Source organism: Loxodonta africana, chromosome 4, assembly GCF_030014295.1.
Source record: "Loxodonta africana isolate mLoxAfr1 chromosome 4, mLoxAfr1.hap2, whole genome shotgun sequence".
Taxonomy (NCBI): Eukaryota; Metazoa; Chordata; class Mammalia; order Proboscidea; family Elephantidae; genus Loxodonta; species Loxodonta africana.
The window spans coordinates 70,425,010-70,439,104 of NC_087345.1; the positions used below are offsets into that span (position 1 = coordinate 70,425,010).

Genomic DNA, 14,095 nt, shown 5'->3' on the forward strand with positions numbered 1-14,095 from the left:
TAAATCTTATGTTGTATATATTTTACCACAATAAAAAAAAAATCTTGGAATGAGCACAGAACACAAACTAAAAGTTTCTTAAAAAAAAAAAAAAAAAAATGCTTCTTTCCCAGTAATACCTAGCATCAAAAAGTAGTGTGTCAAAAATTTTTCACAATAAGTTCATATTTCTCCTCACCTGAGTCTTCCTTTCTATCTAATGACTTGTATAAATCCCACCCTCCAAAATCCTTTTCTGCTCTGATTTTCATCGCCTGAAGAATGAACTACATAAGTAAACGGTCTGGAAGGAGCACGTTTGGGTGTGAGGGTTGCTTTGAAAATTAATTAACCAGTTTGCTCTCTTCCTTGTTCTGCTTTCCATTTCTTGGTCTGCCTTTGTCTTTGTCACTCTCTGTGAAGTCTTCTGAAAGGTGGGAAAAAAATCAAAGGCAATGACATTTCCAAGTCATGAAGGTGTTACTTGTTAGATGCGATATTAGAGTTTGATAGAGAAAATATTGTGAACACCTAAATTGGTGCTTTCAGTTACCTAGAAATTAATTTTTCCAAGTCATAATGCCTTGTGGCAAGTTAGCTATGACCCCAAATAACACACAGTCTCGTTGCGTGGAGGTTGATGGGCCACCAGAGGACATTGCAGATAAAGGATACAGCAAGTCAAATCCTACCAGAGTAGACTCTGAGAGGTTATACAAATTGTGCTTATTTATAAAAATGAGTTGCTTGCTATTTGAAATATGGAGACTTTTTGTTACAGAGTTTCTCGTGAGGATACTATTTTTGTTTTATTTTGTGGTAGATGCTATTGATTTTAATGACTTCTGCCCCATAAGGCGATGTGTAAGAACTTAGCTACTCTGTCCCTTCACAGCATAAGATCAGAGCCACAATTCACATATTAAACATAGGACCTTTTCCCTCATTGGTAAAAAAAAAAAAAAGAAAGGAAGAACTGTTTATTATTTATGAAGCATTTTGAAAATGTGAAGTCCTTGATAGGGAATAGTTGTAATAATATTTAATTTGGCACTTACAAACTAGAAATCTTTAAGAGGTTGGAGAGAGGTAAGTGGAAATAATGTAATCAGGACAGAATGTAAGTCCTCAAAAATAAGTAAAGAATAGTAATGATACCTTACATTTGGAAAACACTTCAGAATTTACATAGCACTTTCACAGAACTAATCTCAAGTGATTTTCATAATCAATGTGGAAGTCAAAGGGCCAGTGTTAAACACCAAGTTTCAGAGTTAGGAGAAGGTTTAGAAGTCTTCTAGTCTGACATCCAGTTCAGCTCTTGGTGCCCTCCCCAGCTTCCCTGCAAGCCATCACGTTGCATGGGCTTGAGGGCCTGCAGTGACAAGTTTTCCTAACTGTTGAGGCAGCTCTCCCATCTCCGTGTAACTCTTACGGCTTGAAACGGTCACTGGTATTGAGCTGAAATCTGTCTGCCTGTAACTTCTGCCTATTAGTCCTAGTTCTCCCCTCAAGGTCACTCAGAACTGTACTGCCACTTGTACTTGACAGCCCTTCAGATAAGGCTATCATGTCTCTTTAGAGTCTTGTCTTCTCCAAGTAAAATAGCCCCAGTTTCTTTAACTGTCCCTCACAGGAGCTTACTTTTGAATATCTTTATCATTCTGGTGCCTCTCTTCTGAATATGTTCAAGTTTAACTATACCTATTAAAGTGTAGTGCTCAGGAGGAAAGACTGACAGCCCACAGCAAAGCAAGCCTGTCACCTTCCCCACAGAAGATAGTAGAACCTATGAACGTAGCCTGTCTATCAGAATTTCGGTAGTCACATCATATCTGTCACTCATCTTGACCTTAATGTTTGCTAAGATCTCAAAGTCTTTTTTTTAAACTTGTGATACATACTGTATTAAACCAGATCTCCAGTCTGTGCTTGTGGAGTTGACTTTTTAAAAACAGGGCAGAGGACTATATATTTTTTTCCTGTTAAATATCATTTTGTTAGTTGTAGCTTGTCTCTCCAGCCTGTCTTTCCAACCTCTCAGCAAGCTCTCTGTCATATCCCAGGAAGACCTTGTGCATCCTCCCTGTTCTGTTTAAGTCTGTTATACTTGCCCCATTACCAATAGGATGTTGCCAGCCTTCATAATGCACATCTCCCACTCTGGTGGGGAATCAATCTCTTTGCTGCCACATTTCTTCTCTTCTTCTCCAGAATGTCAGACTTACCCCACTCACTCATTCAGTGAACATGTGATCACTGGCACAATATAAGGCCAGTATATGATGAGTATACACTGGTGGACAAAAGAGACAAGTTCCCTGTTGTCATGCAAGAGGTTACCCAGCTGAAGGGCCAGATAATAAGCAAGTAAACAAATAAGTAAGTCCAAATGGTGCTAAATATTATTTAGTTAATGAAAAGGGAAATAGGATGGAGTGGGCAAAGAACTAAAGAAATCCCACAACGAGGTGACCCTGACTTCTCCTGTGCAGCTCCTAGAAGTCAGAATTTCTTCTTGTCTGCCTCTACATTGGCATTTTCCGCTCCCCTTTTTCTCAAGTCTTGTGTTCATACCCTGATGCCTTATCAAAATTTATGCTTTTGACTCCCTTCTGCTAACCCTGAGAAATCCCTATGATTGTTTTACTTGGATTTAGGGAAGGTCAATACAAGAAGAGACTGACAAATTGACAGTTCTTGAACTCTGCTGATCTCATGGACTGTGAAGTTCTGTTCTCTGTAACTATGACTCCCAATTCAGGTAGCTCTGTTTCTGTATTGCTCTACCTCCTATAACTGTATGGCTGAAAGCCTGAGTTCACAGTCCTTTCCTCCCAGAAGAAAGATGTCTGGGCAAGGAGTCTAACCACCAAAAAAAAAAAAAAAACACCAAAGATTATCATAAATTATGTTTTTTATTACCTGCTCTTTGTATATCTGGCAATCCTGTATATCAGTCAGAATAGGCTAGATTATGCCAATAACAAACAACTTCCAGAGCCTAAAATGATCAAGGGTTATTCTTGCTCACTCTGCAAGTTTATCATCGATGGGCCAGGAAACTCAGCTCTGTCATCTTCATTCAGGGTCCCAATTAGCTGTTGCATCTCCATGCTTTCATGATTATCAAGACAAGAAAAGGGAAGATATTGTTTCTTGTGCACTGGCTCTTAGCACTTCTGCCCAGAAGTAACACACATCACTTTTGTTCACATTTTATTGGCCAAAGAAGTTCTGTGGCCACCTCTTAATGTCAAGGGAGCAAAGTGCAATGTCATCTTGTCCCTGTAAGAGATAAGAACCCTAAATATTTGGTAAACTGCATTAATGACTATACATCCTGAAATGATTAACCTAAAATGAAACTTGTATTACCCTCTTCATATATATATATATATTTTTTTTTTTTTTCCAGTAGGGAATGGTGGTGAGGCAGGTGCAGGATGTGTTAAATGTCTATACTCATTGCCTTTGAGTCAATTCTGACTCATAGTGACCCTATAGCATAGAGTAGAACTGCCCCGTAGGGTTTCCAAGGAGGTCCTGGTGGATTCAAACTGCTGACCTTTTGGTTAGCAGTTGAAGCTCGTAACCACTTTGAGCTCGGCTGCTAACAGAAGGTCAGCAGTTCATAATCTGCGAGCCGCTCCTTGAAAACCCTATGGGGCAGTTCTACTCAGTCCTATAGGGTCGCTAGGAGTCAGAATCAACTCCATGGCAATGGATTTGGTTTGAGTTTATGTATCTCATATTTAAGAGTGTTGATCCAAAACATGTAATGAAATTAAGTGACTTCAGTTTCTATGAGGTTAATTATATGATTTTCTGTATCTATTCACATAGTAAATTAAAACATTTCCTAATATTGGACCAGCCCATCATTGCTAATCACACTTGGTCATAATATATTACTCTTTTTATTGTGTGGCTAGATTCCACTTGCTAATATATTGTTCAGGATTCATTTTACTGATATTTATAAGTGAGAATGATCTGTGTCATTCTTGTGTATGTGTGGGTACATGCAAGCTTGCATGGGCCATTTTTCTGGAGTTTGTATCAATGTTTTAGTGGCTTCTTTAAAAAGAATTTGGAAGCTTTCCCTCTTTTCAATGCTCATATCATTAGAGTTCTTTCTTTCCCACCTGTGGTCCTGGTTGGTGCTTTTTTTAGATGGTTCTCTTTGATAGTTTTCTCTATTTCGTCTATAGTAATTATTCTCTTTAAATTTTTCTGGTTTTACAATATTTTGCTCATTTTATATTCTCTCAGGAAAAAAAAATCCATTTCATCCAGGTTTTCAAATATATTTGCATATAGTTAACTAGGTAATCTTTCATTTGATTCATTTTAGTTTCTCAGTTTCTATAATTATGCCCTCAATACTATTCTTTATTTAGTGTATCTGTGCTTTTTCTCTTTTTTCCCATCATTAGATAAGTTAATGGTCTTTATCATTAGTATGTTTATCATGCCCCCCCCCCCCGCCGAAAAAGTTGACTTTTATTTACTGGTTCTACTATGTTTCTCCACCACACACCTGTCAGTTTGTCATACTCTGATGGCTTGTGTGTTGCCATGATACTGGAAGGTATTTTAAATATTGGAAGGTTTGCCACCAGTATTTAAAATACTGGCAGGGTCACCCATGGTAGACAGGTTTCAGTGGAGCTTCCAGACTAGGACAAACAAGGAAGAAGGACCTGGCAGTCTACTTCTGAAAAAACTGGCCAGTGAGAACCTTAAGAATAGCACTGGAACATTGTCTGATGTAGTGCCCGAAGATGAGCCCCTTAAGTTGGAATCATTCAAAATATGACTAGGGAAGAGCCGCCTCCTCAAAGCAGAGTAGATCTTGATGATATAGATGGAGTCAAGCCTTCAGGACCTTCATTTGCTGCTGTGGCATGACTCAAAATGAGAAGAAACAGCTGCAAACATCCATTAATAATAGGAATATGGAATGTACAAAATATGAATCTAGGAAAATTGGAAGTCATCAAAAAGGAAATGGAATGCATAAAGATCAACATCACAGGCCTGAGTGAGCTGAAATGGACTGGTATTGGCCATTTTGAATCAGACAATCATGTGGCCTACTATTCCAGGAATGACACATTGAAGAGGAATGGCGTTGCATTCATCATCAAAGAGAACATTTTAAGATCTATCCTGAAGTACAATCCTGTCAGTGATAGGATAATATCCATACGCCTACAAGGAAGACCAGTTAACACGACTCCTATGCAAATTAACGTACCAACCACTAAGGCCAAAGATGAAGAAATCGAAGATTCTTACCAACTTCTGCAGTCTGAAATTGATCAAACATGCAATCAGGGTGCATTGATAATTACTGGTGATTGGAATGTGAAAGCTGGAAACAAAGAAGAAGGATTGGCCGCTGGAAAATAAGACCTTGGTGATAGAAAGGATGCTGGAGATCACATGATTGAATTTTGCAAGACCCAACGGCTTCTTCATTGCAAATACCTTTTTTCAGCAGCATAAACGGGGATTATACACGTGGATCTCACCAGATGGAAAACACAAGAATCAAATCAACTACATCTGTGGAAAGAGAGGATGAAAAAGTTCCGTATCATCCGTCACAACAAAGCCAGGGGCCACCTGTGGAACAGACCATTAATTGCTCATCTGCAAATTCAAGTTCAAGCTGGAGAAAATTAAAACATGTCCATGAGAGCCAAAGTACAAACTTGAATATATCCCACCTGAATTTGGAGACCATCTCAAGAATAGATTTGACACATTGAACACTAATGACCGAAGACAAATGAGTTGTGCAAGGACATCATACATGAAGAAAGCAAAAGGTCATTAAAAAGACAGGAAAGAAAGAAAAGGCCAAAAGGGATGTCAGAAGAGACCCTGAAACTTGCTCCTGAATGTAGAGTAGCTAAAGCGAATGGAAGAAATAATGAAAGAGCTGAACAGATTTCAAAGTGCCACTTGAGAAGACAAAATAAAATATTGTAATGAAATGTGCAAAGACCTGGAGTTAGAAAACCAAAAGGGAAGAACATTCTTAGCATTTCTGAAGCTGAAAGAACTGAAGAAAAAATTCAAGCCTCAAGTTTCAGTTTTGAAGCAAAATATCGAATGATGCAGGAAGCATCAAAAGAAGATGAAAGGAATACACAGAGTCACTGTACTAAAAAGAATTGGTCAGTGTTCAGGTATTTCAGGAGGTAACATACGATCAAGAACCAATGGTATTGAAGGAAGAAGTCCATGCTGCACTGAAGCTATTGGTGAGAAACCAGGATCCAGAAATTGATAGAATACCAATTGAGATGTTTCAACAAACAAATGCATTGCTGGAAGCACTTACCTGTCTATGCCAAAAAAATTGGAAGACAGCTACCTGGCCAACTGACTGAGAGAAATCCATACTTTTGCCTGTTCCAAAGAAAGGTGATTCAGCAGAATGCGAAAATTATCAAACAATATCATTAATACCACGTGCAAGTAAAATTTTGCCGAAGACCATTCAAGAGCTGTTGCAGCAGCATATTAACAGGGAACCGTCAGAAGTTCAAGCCGGATTCAGAAGAGAAGATGGAACCAAGGATATCGTTACTGATGTCAGATGGATCTTGGCTGAAAGCAGAGAATACCAGAAAGGTGTTTACCTGTGTTTTATGGACTATCCAAAGGCATTCAATTGTGTAGATCATAACAAATTATGGATAACATTACAAATAATGGAATTTCAGTAGACTTTGTTTGGCTCACGCAGAAACTGTACATAGACCAAAAGGCAGTCATGCAAACAGGGCAAGGGGATACTGGGTGGTTTAAAATCAAGAAAGGCGTGCATCAGGATGGCATCCTTTCACCATACTTATTCAGTCAGTATGCTGCTGAACAAATAATCCAAGAAGCTGGACTATACGATGCAAAATGCAGCATCAGGATTGGTGGAGGACTCATTAACAACCTGTAATATGCAGATGCCATAGCTTTGCTTGCTGAAGGCGAAGAGGACTTGAAGCACTTACTGATGAAGATGAAAGACTACAGCCTTTAGCATGAACTACGCATCAACATAAAGAAAACAAAAATCCTCACAACCGGACCAGTAAGCAACATCATGATAAATGGAGAAAAGATTGATGCTGTCAATGATTTCATTTTACTTGGATCCACAATCAACGCCCGTGGAAGCAGCAGTCAAGAAATCAAATGACGTACTGCCTTGGGCAAATCTGCTGCAAAAGACCCCTTTAAGGTGTTAAAAAGCAAAGATGTCTCTTTGAGAACTAAGGTGCGCCTGACCCAAGCCAAGGTATTTTCAATTGCCTCATATGGTGTGAAAGCTGGACAATGAATAAGGAAGAGGGAAGAAAAATTAATGCCTTTGAATTATGGTGTTGGCAAAGAATATTGAATATACTATGGACTACCAGAAGAATGAACTAATCTGTTTTGGAAGAAGTACAGCCAGACCGCTCCTTGGAAGCAAGGACAGCAAGACTTCGTCTCACATATTTTAGACGTGTTATTGGGAGGGACCAGTCTCTGGAGAAGCACATCATGCTTCATAAATTAGAGGGTCACTGAAAAAGAGGAAGATCTTTCATGAGATGGATTGACACAGTGGCTGCAACAATGGGCTCAAGCATAACAGCAATTGTGAAGATGGTGTAGGACCAGGCAGTGTTTCGTTCTTTTGTGCATAGGGTTGCTATGAGTGGTAACCAACTCGATGGCACCTAACAACAGTTTCTGGTATTTTTTAAATAAAGTTTAGCTTTTAATTTTTATTAATTATTTTGTTCTTTTATTTGTAGATTTACCTTATTCCTTTTCTGTTTGAATTGGATGTATAATTCATTTCTGTCTTTCATCATTGTAATTTTCATAACAATGATGATGATTGACTAAAGACACCATCATGTGCAACTTTTTTTTACCATACTTTAAGAATACAACATTCTACATACAGAGAGTTGCACAGAACAAGAGATTCAACAGTATTCTCCCATGGTGAGATTTTATTTTTCTCTTCTGTTCCTTTCCTGATCTTTACAAGTTCATGTTTCTTTTTTTTTTTTTTTAATCTTGCCTTGCCCAGTTGGCCATGAGTTCTTATATTTCTGCTTTGACTTCTTGTTTTATAAAGTTGATGGCTTCATTGTATATTTTTAAAAATTTGTGGTGATCTATTTGGTCATACTTACCATTTGCTCACTAGCAGATTTTTCTCATGGTTATCCTTTATCTGCTATTGCCTTGTTCTTCTGTCCCCCTTCTCCTCTTTTTGGTGGTAACTTAGTATATGTCTAACATTGGTCACTTTTAGATTATGTCTCATATTTGAATGAGATGAGTTCTTCCTGAATTAGAAGTTTACTAGAGGTTCTAAGAAGAACCCATGTTGTGTTCCAGGCTAACAAAAATTACCCCTGATTCACAGTATTATATTCATGTGGGTGAGTTCTTAGCCATTAATTCTTGCCAGCCAACAGAGATCAGTAATTGCAAGCTGCTCAAAATGCAGAACTCCTCCCTACTACTCTGCCTAAGCCTGGTTGCATAGTGGTTAAGAGCTCGGCTGCTAACCAAAAGGTTGGCAGTTCAAATCCGCCAGGTGCTCCTTAGAAATCTCATTGAGCAGCTCTGCTCTATCCTATAGGGTCACTATGAGCTGAATGGCAACGGGTTTGGGTTTTTTTTTTCTTGGTACCCTGCCTTACGGATAGATTGCTTTTTCTATAATTGGTAGCATGTCTGTATGTATTGGCATTCAACCTACCTTCCCAACTTTACCCTGGTGCCACACTGGGTCTAGAGCACTTCCTACCACCAGCCCATGCAGTCCGTTCTACGTTCCAAACAAAGCACTGATGTAGTTGCCTCATGTCGTGGCCCCTGATTTGGAGGACTGGGTCTACTCTGAAATCTGTAGCCTTAGGTATCTCCTCTCAACCTCTTACCCACCCCCTGTTTGAATCTGGCAACTTTTCTTATGTATTATGGTTTTAGATTACAGAAATATTCTAGTTTTCTTGAAGATGGGGTTTCATCGTTTTATTATTTGCCATCCCTTTTTGTTTTGAGGTTATTTCTGAAAGAAAGCAAAAGTATCTTTTTTCTGCCATTTAACGACAATCTCATCTAAATACTTAGACTGTTTATTGGGAAGAACAATTAAAAATAGTTATACAAATATATGATGTGATTTTCTCATTCTTAGCTAAATTGGGTCTTTGGGAAACAAATTTGGCAGGGAATTGTTTGGCTCACTTTCCTGTGCTAAGACTGGTTTCCAAAAATGCAAGTAATGGCAGGAGTTACCATCCCAAAATTAGAGAGTTGAAGATTGAATTCTGAAACCATTCTCTGATTTCAAACTTTATGAATATGAGCCAACATTATTTAGTTCACTTTTCTAAATTAATATTGAATGTGAATTAAGAGCTACAATTGGAAGATATTAATCTGTACTATACTGTGGTACTGAAAACCAAATATTATAATATTGGAGTATCAGAACTTTGTAAGCGTCTAAGGTATATTTACCCTAAAAATAAAAATCACCATACCCAGATTCCATCTACTTTCATAAGTACCTACATTGCTGAAAAGCCATTTTCCACTATGCAAATGGATAAAAGTAAACGTTACTCTCAGTGAAAGGAATCAAGACTGAATTTAAGACCTCACATTATGATATAAAATGTAAGACCAGATATTGAAACCGAGATGAAAAAAAAGAAAGAAATATAGACAGACAGGTTTTCAGTGGAATTAGAATTTTAGTAATTTTCTTTCTTTTTAGATTTGTTTCTTTTATCAATTTTGATTTTAAAATCTAGTTTCCAGTATCATTCATTTTTTTTAATTTGTTTTATGTACTGACATCATCGTTCAGTAAAAACAAAGTTTAATCCTACCCCTGGCAGCTGGTTTTTCTTACACCTGGACTGCCTCATTTATTCCATCCATACCTGGCTTTTAAGCTTGATTCCTGGTGTAAAGAAACATTCCTCCGGGCCTGATACTTTCTTCTCGACTATGGCAGTCAGCTTGCCTTCTACCTACACCTAATTTTCCTCAAAAATTCCTTACTTTTAATTATGGTATTAATATTCACCTGGATCAGTTAGAGATTGAGTTCTGCCACATAATAAAGAAAATCCAAAGGATGGGGTTTGAACAAGATAGGGGTTTATTTTTCTCCCACTGTAATAAAAGGCCGGAAGGAGACAGTAGTTCTGCAGTATCATCAGGAGCCAAGCATCTTCCTACTTTCTACTAGCTTAACATTTCCACATCTCTCCGTGGCCAATGCCTTTGTTAAAAGCCTTCATCAGGCCTGAAATACTGTAACCACTTCCTCACTCATCACCTTACTTGAAGTATTTTACCACTTTACATTACTAGCACTCATCTTCCTAAAATTCAAGTTCAAATCTTATCTTGCCACTCCCTTAACAAAAAAAAAAAATTTTTTTTATAATAATAATTGTTTTAGGATAAAGTCAGTGGTCCTCAGCCTAAAACGCAGAGTTCTTTGTAATCTTGTCCCAACCTACTTTATCAATCTCTTCTGACACCTGCTTGTTATTGTTGTTAGGTGCTGTTGAGTCAATTTTGACTCACAGCGACCCTGACTCATAGCAGCCCCATGTGACAGAGTAGAATTGCCCCCATAGGGTTTCTAAGCTGTAATCTTTATGAGAGCAGACTGCCAGGTCTTCCTTACTTGGAGCAGCTGGGTAGGTTTGAACCACCAACCTTTTGGTTAGCAGCCAAGCACTTAACCATTGTGCCACCAGGGCTCCTTAACACCTCCTGGCTATAGTCTTTATTCTACACACCCTAAACTTCTCACTGTTCTCTAAGCACACCTTAGTCTTTGGTAACTTGCTATCACTAGGTGTTTTATATATTAATCCATCCATTCTTCTTATCAATTCTGAATCAATTAAAAAACGGAAATAGCAGTCAGCTATAGATTTTTTTTTTATAGATTAAAATACCAGGTTTTGTTTTTTGTTTGCTTCTAGAAAAGCTGTCTCTGACCTGAAACCAGAATCAGGATTATCATTTCCCTACCCCAAATCAAGTCTATGTGTTGGGACTCATATAAATGAAGGGCAAGTCAGATCTACAGAGGAAACCCTAAGCCAGCATGTCAGTTGGATTTGGTTCAGCTGAATGGGACTCCATACCCTAATATTACAGTGACTTAGATAATAAAGTAGGTATTTCAGAGCTGCTACATGTTTACACAGTGTCCTCAGGGGTCCATTCTCCTATTTCTACTCCGTTATGCTTAGCCACTTGGCTTTCATCTTTGGGATCACCTCTTGGTCCAAGATAATTACTGGGACTCCAACTATCACATTTACATTCCAGGCAGGAAGAAAGAGCATTGTAATGAACCTTCCCAGAAGTTCTATTTACATACCACTGGCAAGAACTTTTCACATGGTTACACCTGGCAGGGAGGCTAAAAAATACAGTCTTCCTTTGAGCAGCAGAATGCCCAGCTGAAAACTAGTAATCTGGAACTGAGGAAAAGAGAGAATAAATATTTTGATAGGTAACTAATAGTTTGCTGTAGCCAGCTAACTGTACAATCTTGGCCTCCCTGCCCCACTGAACTCAGGGAGTCAGGTTTGCACACCACACAGCACAGCAGCAGTGGAGAGCGTGAGTCCAGAGAAAGCCAAGGGCGCTGAGTGCACATTCTCGGTGTTCTTTCAAAACTCACAAATTAGGAAGTCACTGCTCCCCCTGTGGGGAGGAATAAGAACAGGTGCTAAGTGGAACCAGAAGCATTCCTAGAATACTGCTGTCTCCTTTGAAGTGGGGCAGAAACCCACTAATAGAAGCAGGAGAAGGGACAGGGTTCACCATAACTGCACCTTTGCCAGCCAGGTCTTTCTTCTGCTAGACCTACACCATCTTTCCCAGCACTTCTGCCTCATAGATGCAAAGTCATCCTCTTAATTTCAAGATGATTTGTCACTTTCCCTTTGTCACCTTTCTGACCCACGTTCTGACCCCCAGCAGGTCCCTCTTCTTCCATATCAGTGTGTTCAGGCTAAACAGAGAGCTTTTATCACATCACACTGTTAGAACTCCTTTTATATACCTGTTTCTCCTCCTTTCTCTCCCATACATGCACTAAGCTGTGCAGTTTTTGAGGGCAGAAGCTTTGTTTTATTTATTGTTTCATTTCAGCCCCTCCTGTAGTACCTGCGAAACCCTGGTAGAGTAGTGGTTAAGAGCTATGGCTGCTAACCAAAAAGGTTGGCAGTTCAAACCCACCAGGCATTCCTTGGAAACTCTATGGGAGAGTTCTACTCTGTCCTATAGGGTCACTGTAGTTGGAATCGACTCGATGGCAACAGGTTTGGTTTTTTTTGTTTTTTTGTTTGGTGTAGTACCTACACTTAAAAAAAAAAACACTTAAGAGGCACTTAAATGTTTACCAAATTAATAATGCTGAGAATTACTGTCCTTTCCTGGTCTTCCTATTTTCTGGATGTAGAAACTGAGATTTTAAGAGGTTGCAGGGCTCAGAAAATAGTAAAAAAATGGACATCTTTGCTCATTAAAAACTGATTGTGCTCTAGGTACTTTCCTAAGTATGTTTATAGATAGTATTGTCCTTCGTTCTCATAGTAACCCCGTGAGGTACATATCATTATCCTCATTTTACACTAAGACACAGAGAGGTTAATTTTCCAATGCTAAAAAACTGAGAAGACACAGAGCTGGGATTTGAACCTAGGTCTTTTCTTCAGTCCTTATGTCAGCATCACTGGGACTAGGACAGAGCTGGGACTAGACTCAGATCTAACTCTCCCCCTGACCCAAAGAGATTTCAGTTTTATCCCCTTTTGTTTCCTGCTCTATTGGAATGCAATAACTACTTAATAGTGCTTATTAAAACGAAGCATCCTTGTTATGGACAGACATGCCTTTTGGGGTTGTTATTTTCCTAGTAATAAGATTGCACATCTGCTCAAACATAGTCTCGTCCAGGACACCAACAACTACTTACAAACCACAGTTGGAAGAAAAATCGAAAAGTTAATCTGCTTGGTCAAAAACATGTTAAAATTTCTCCCAGGGAACTTAATGGTCATATGAGTTTAATGCTTATCAGAAAACAATACCCCCAGGAGGACACTATTGTTTAGTTTAACATTTGGTTCTTGGATGTTTAAAGCCAGTTAAGGAAAGTGAGATGTAGTCTTCCCTAATTCTTTCTGTATCACAAGAAGTGAGACTTCATGTATTTGGGGGTGTTTATTTGGCTTGGGAGGAGAGAGTGGGTAGCTTTTTAGAGAGAGCCAGGATAAAATAGAATGTTACCTCGTCACTCACTGTCTTGGTTATCTAGTGGTGCTATTATAGAAATACAACAAATGGGTGGCTTTAACAAACAGAAATTTATTCTCTCACAGTTTAGAAGCCAGGAAATTCGAATTCAGGGTGCCAGCTCCAGGAGAAGGCTTTCTCTGTTGCCTTACTGGGAGAAAGTTCTTGTCATCAATCTTACCCAGTTGAGGAGCTTCTCAGTGCAGGTATCCCAGGTCCAAAGGATGTGCTATTCCCCTGGGTCTTATTTCTTGGTGATATGAGGTCCCCATGTCTCTCTGCTGGTTTCTCTCTTTTATACCTCAGAAGAGATTGATTTAAGACATAACCCAATCTTGTAGATTGAATTCTTCCTCATTGACATAACTGTTTCTAATTCTGCCTCACTAACATCATAAAGGTAGGATTTACAACACACAGGGAAATCCCCCCACGTGTCTGTCAGTTTGTCCTACTGTGGGGACTTGTGTGTTGCTGTATGCCACCTGTATTCAGATACCAGCAGGGTCACCCATGGAGGACTGGTTTCAGCTGAGCTTCCAGACTAAGACAGACTAGGAAGAAGGACTAGGAAGAAGGACCCGGCAGTCTACTTCTGAAAAGCATTAGCCAGTGAAAACCTTATGAATAGCAGCAGAACATTGTCTGATATAGTGCTGGAAGATGAGCCCCCCAGGTTGGAAGGCACTCAAAAGATGATGGGGGAAGAGCTGCCTCCACAAAGTAGAGTCGACCTTAATGACAT

General features: G+C 39.0%; 1 protein-coding gene across 1 annotated transcript in view; it reads left to right on the forward strand.

Moving 5' to 3' along the window:
- Positions 1–14,095, forward strand: part of GRIP1 (glutamate receptor interacting protein 1) — a 793,654-nt gene that overhangs the window by 735,441 nt on the left and 44,118 nt on the right. The gene's annotated exons all lie outside the window — the stretch shown is intronic.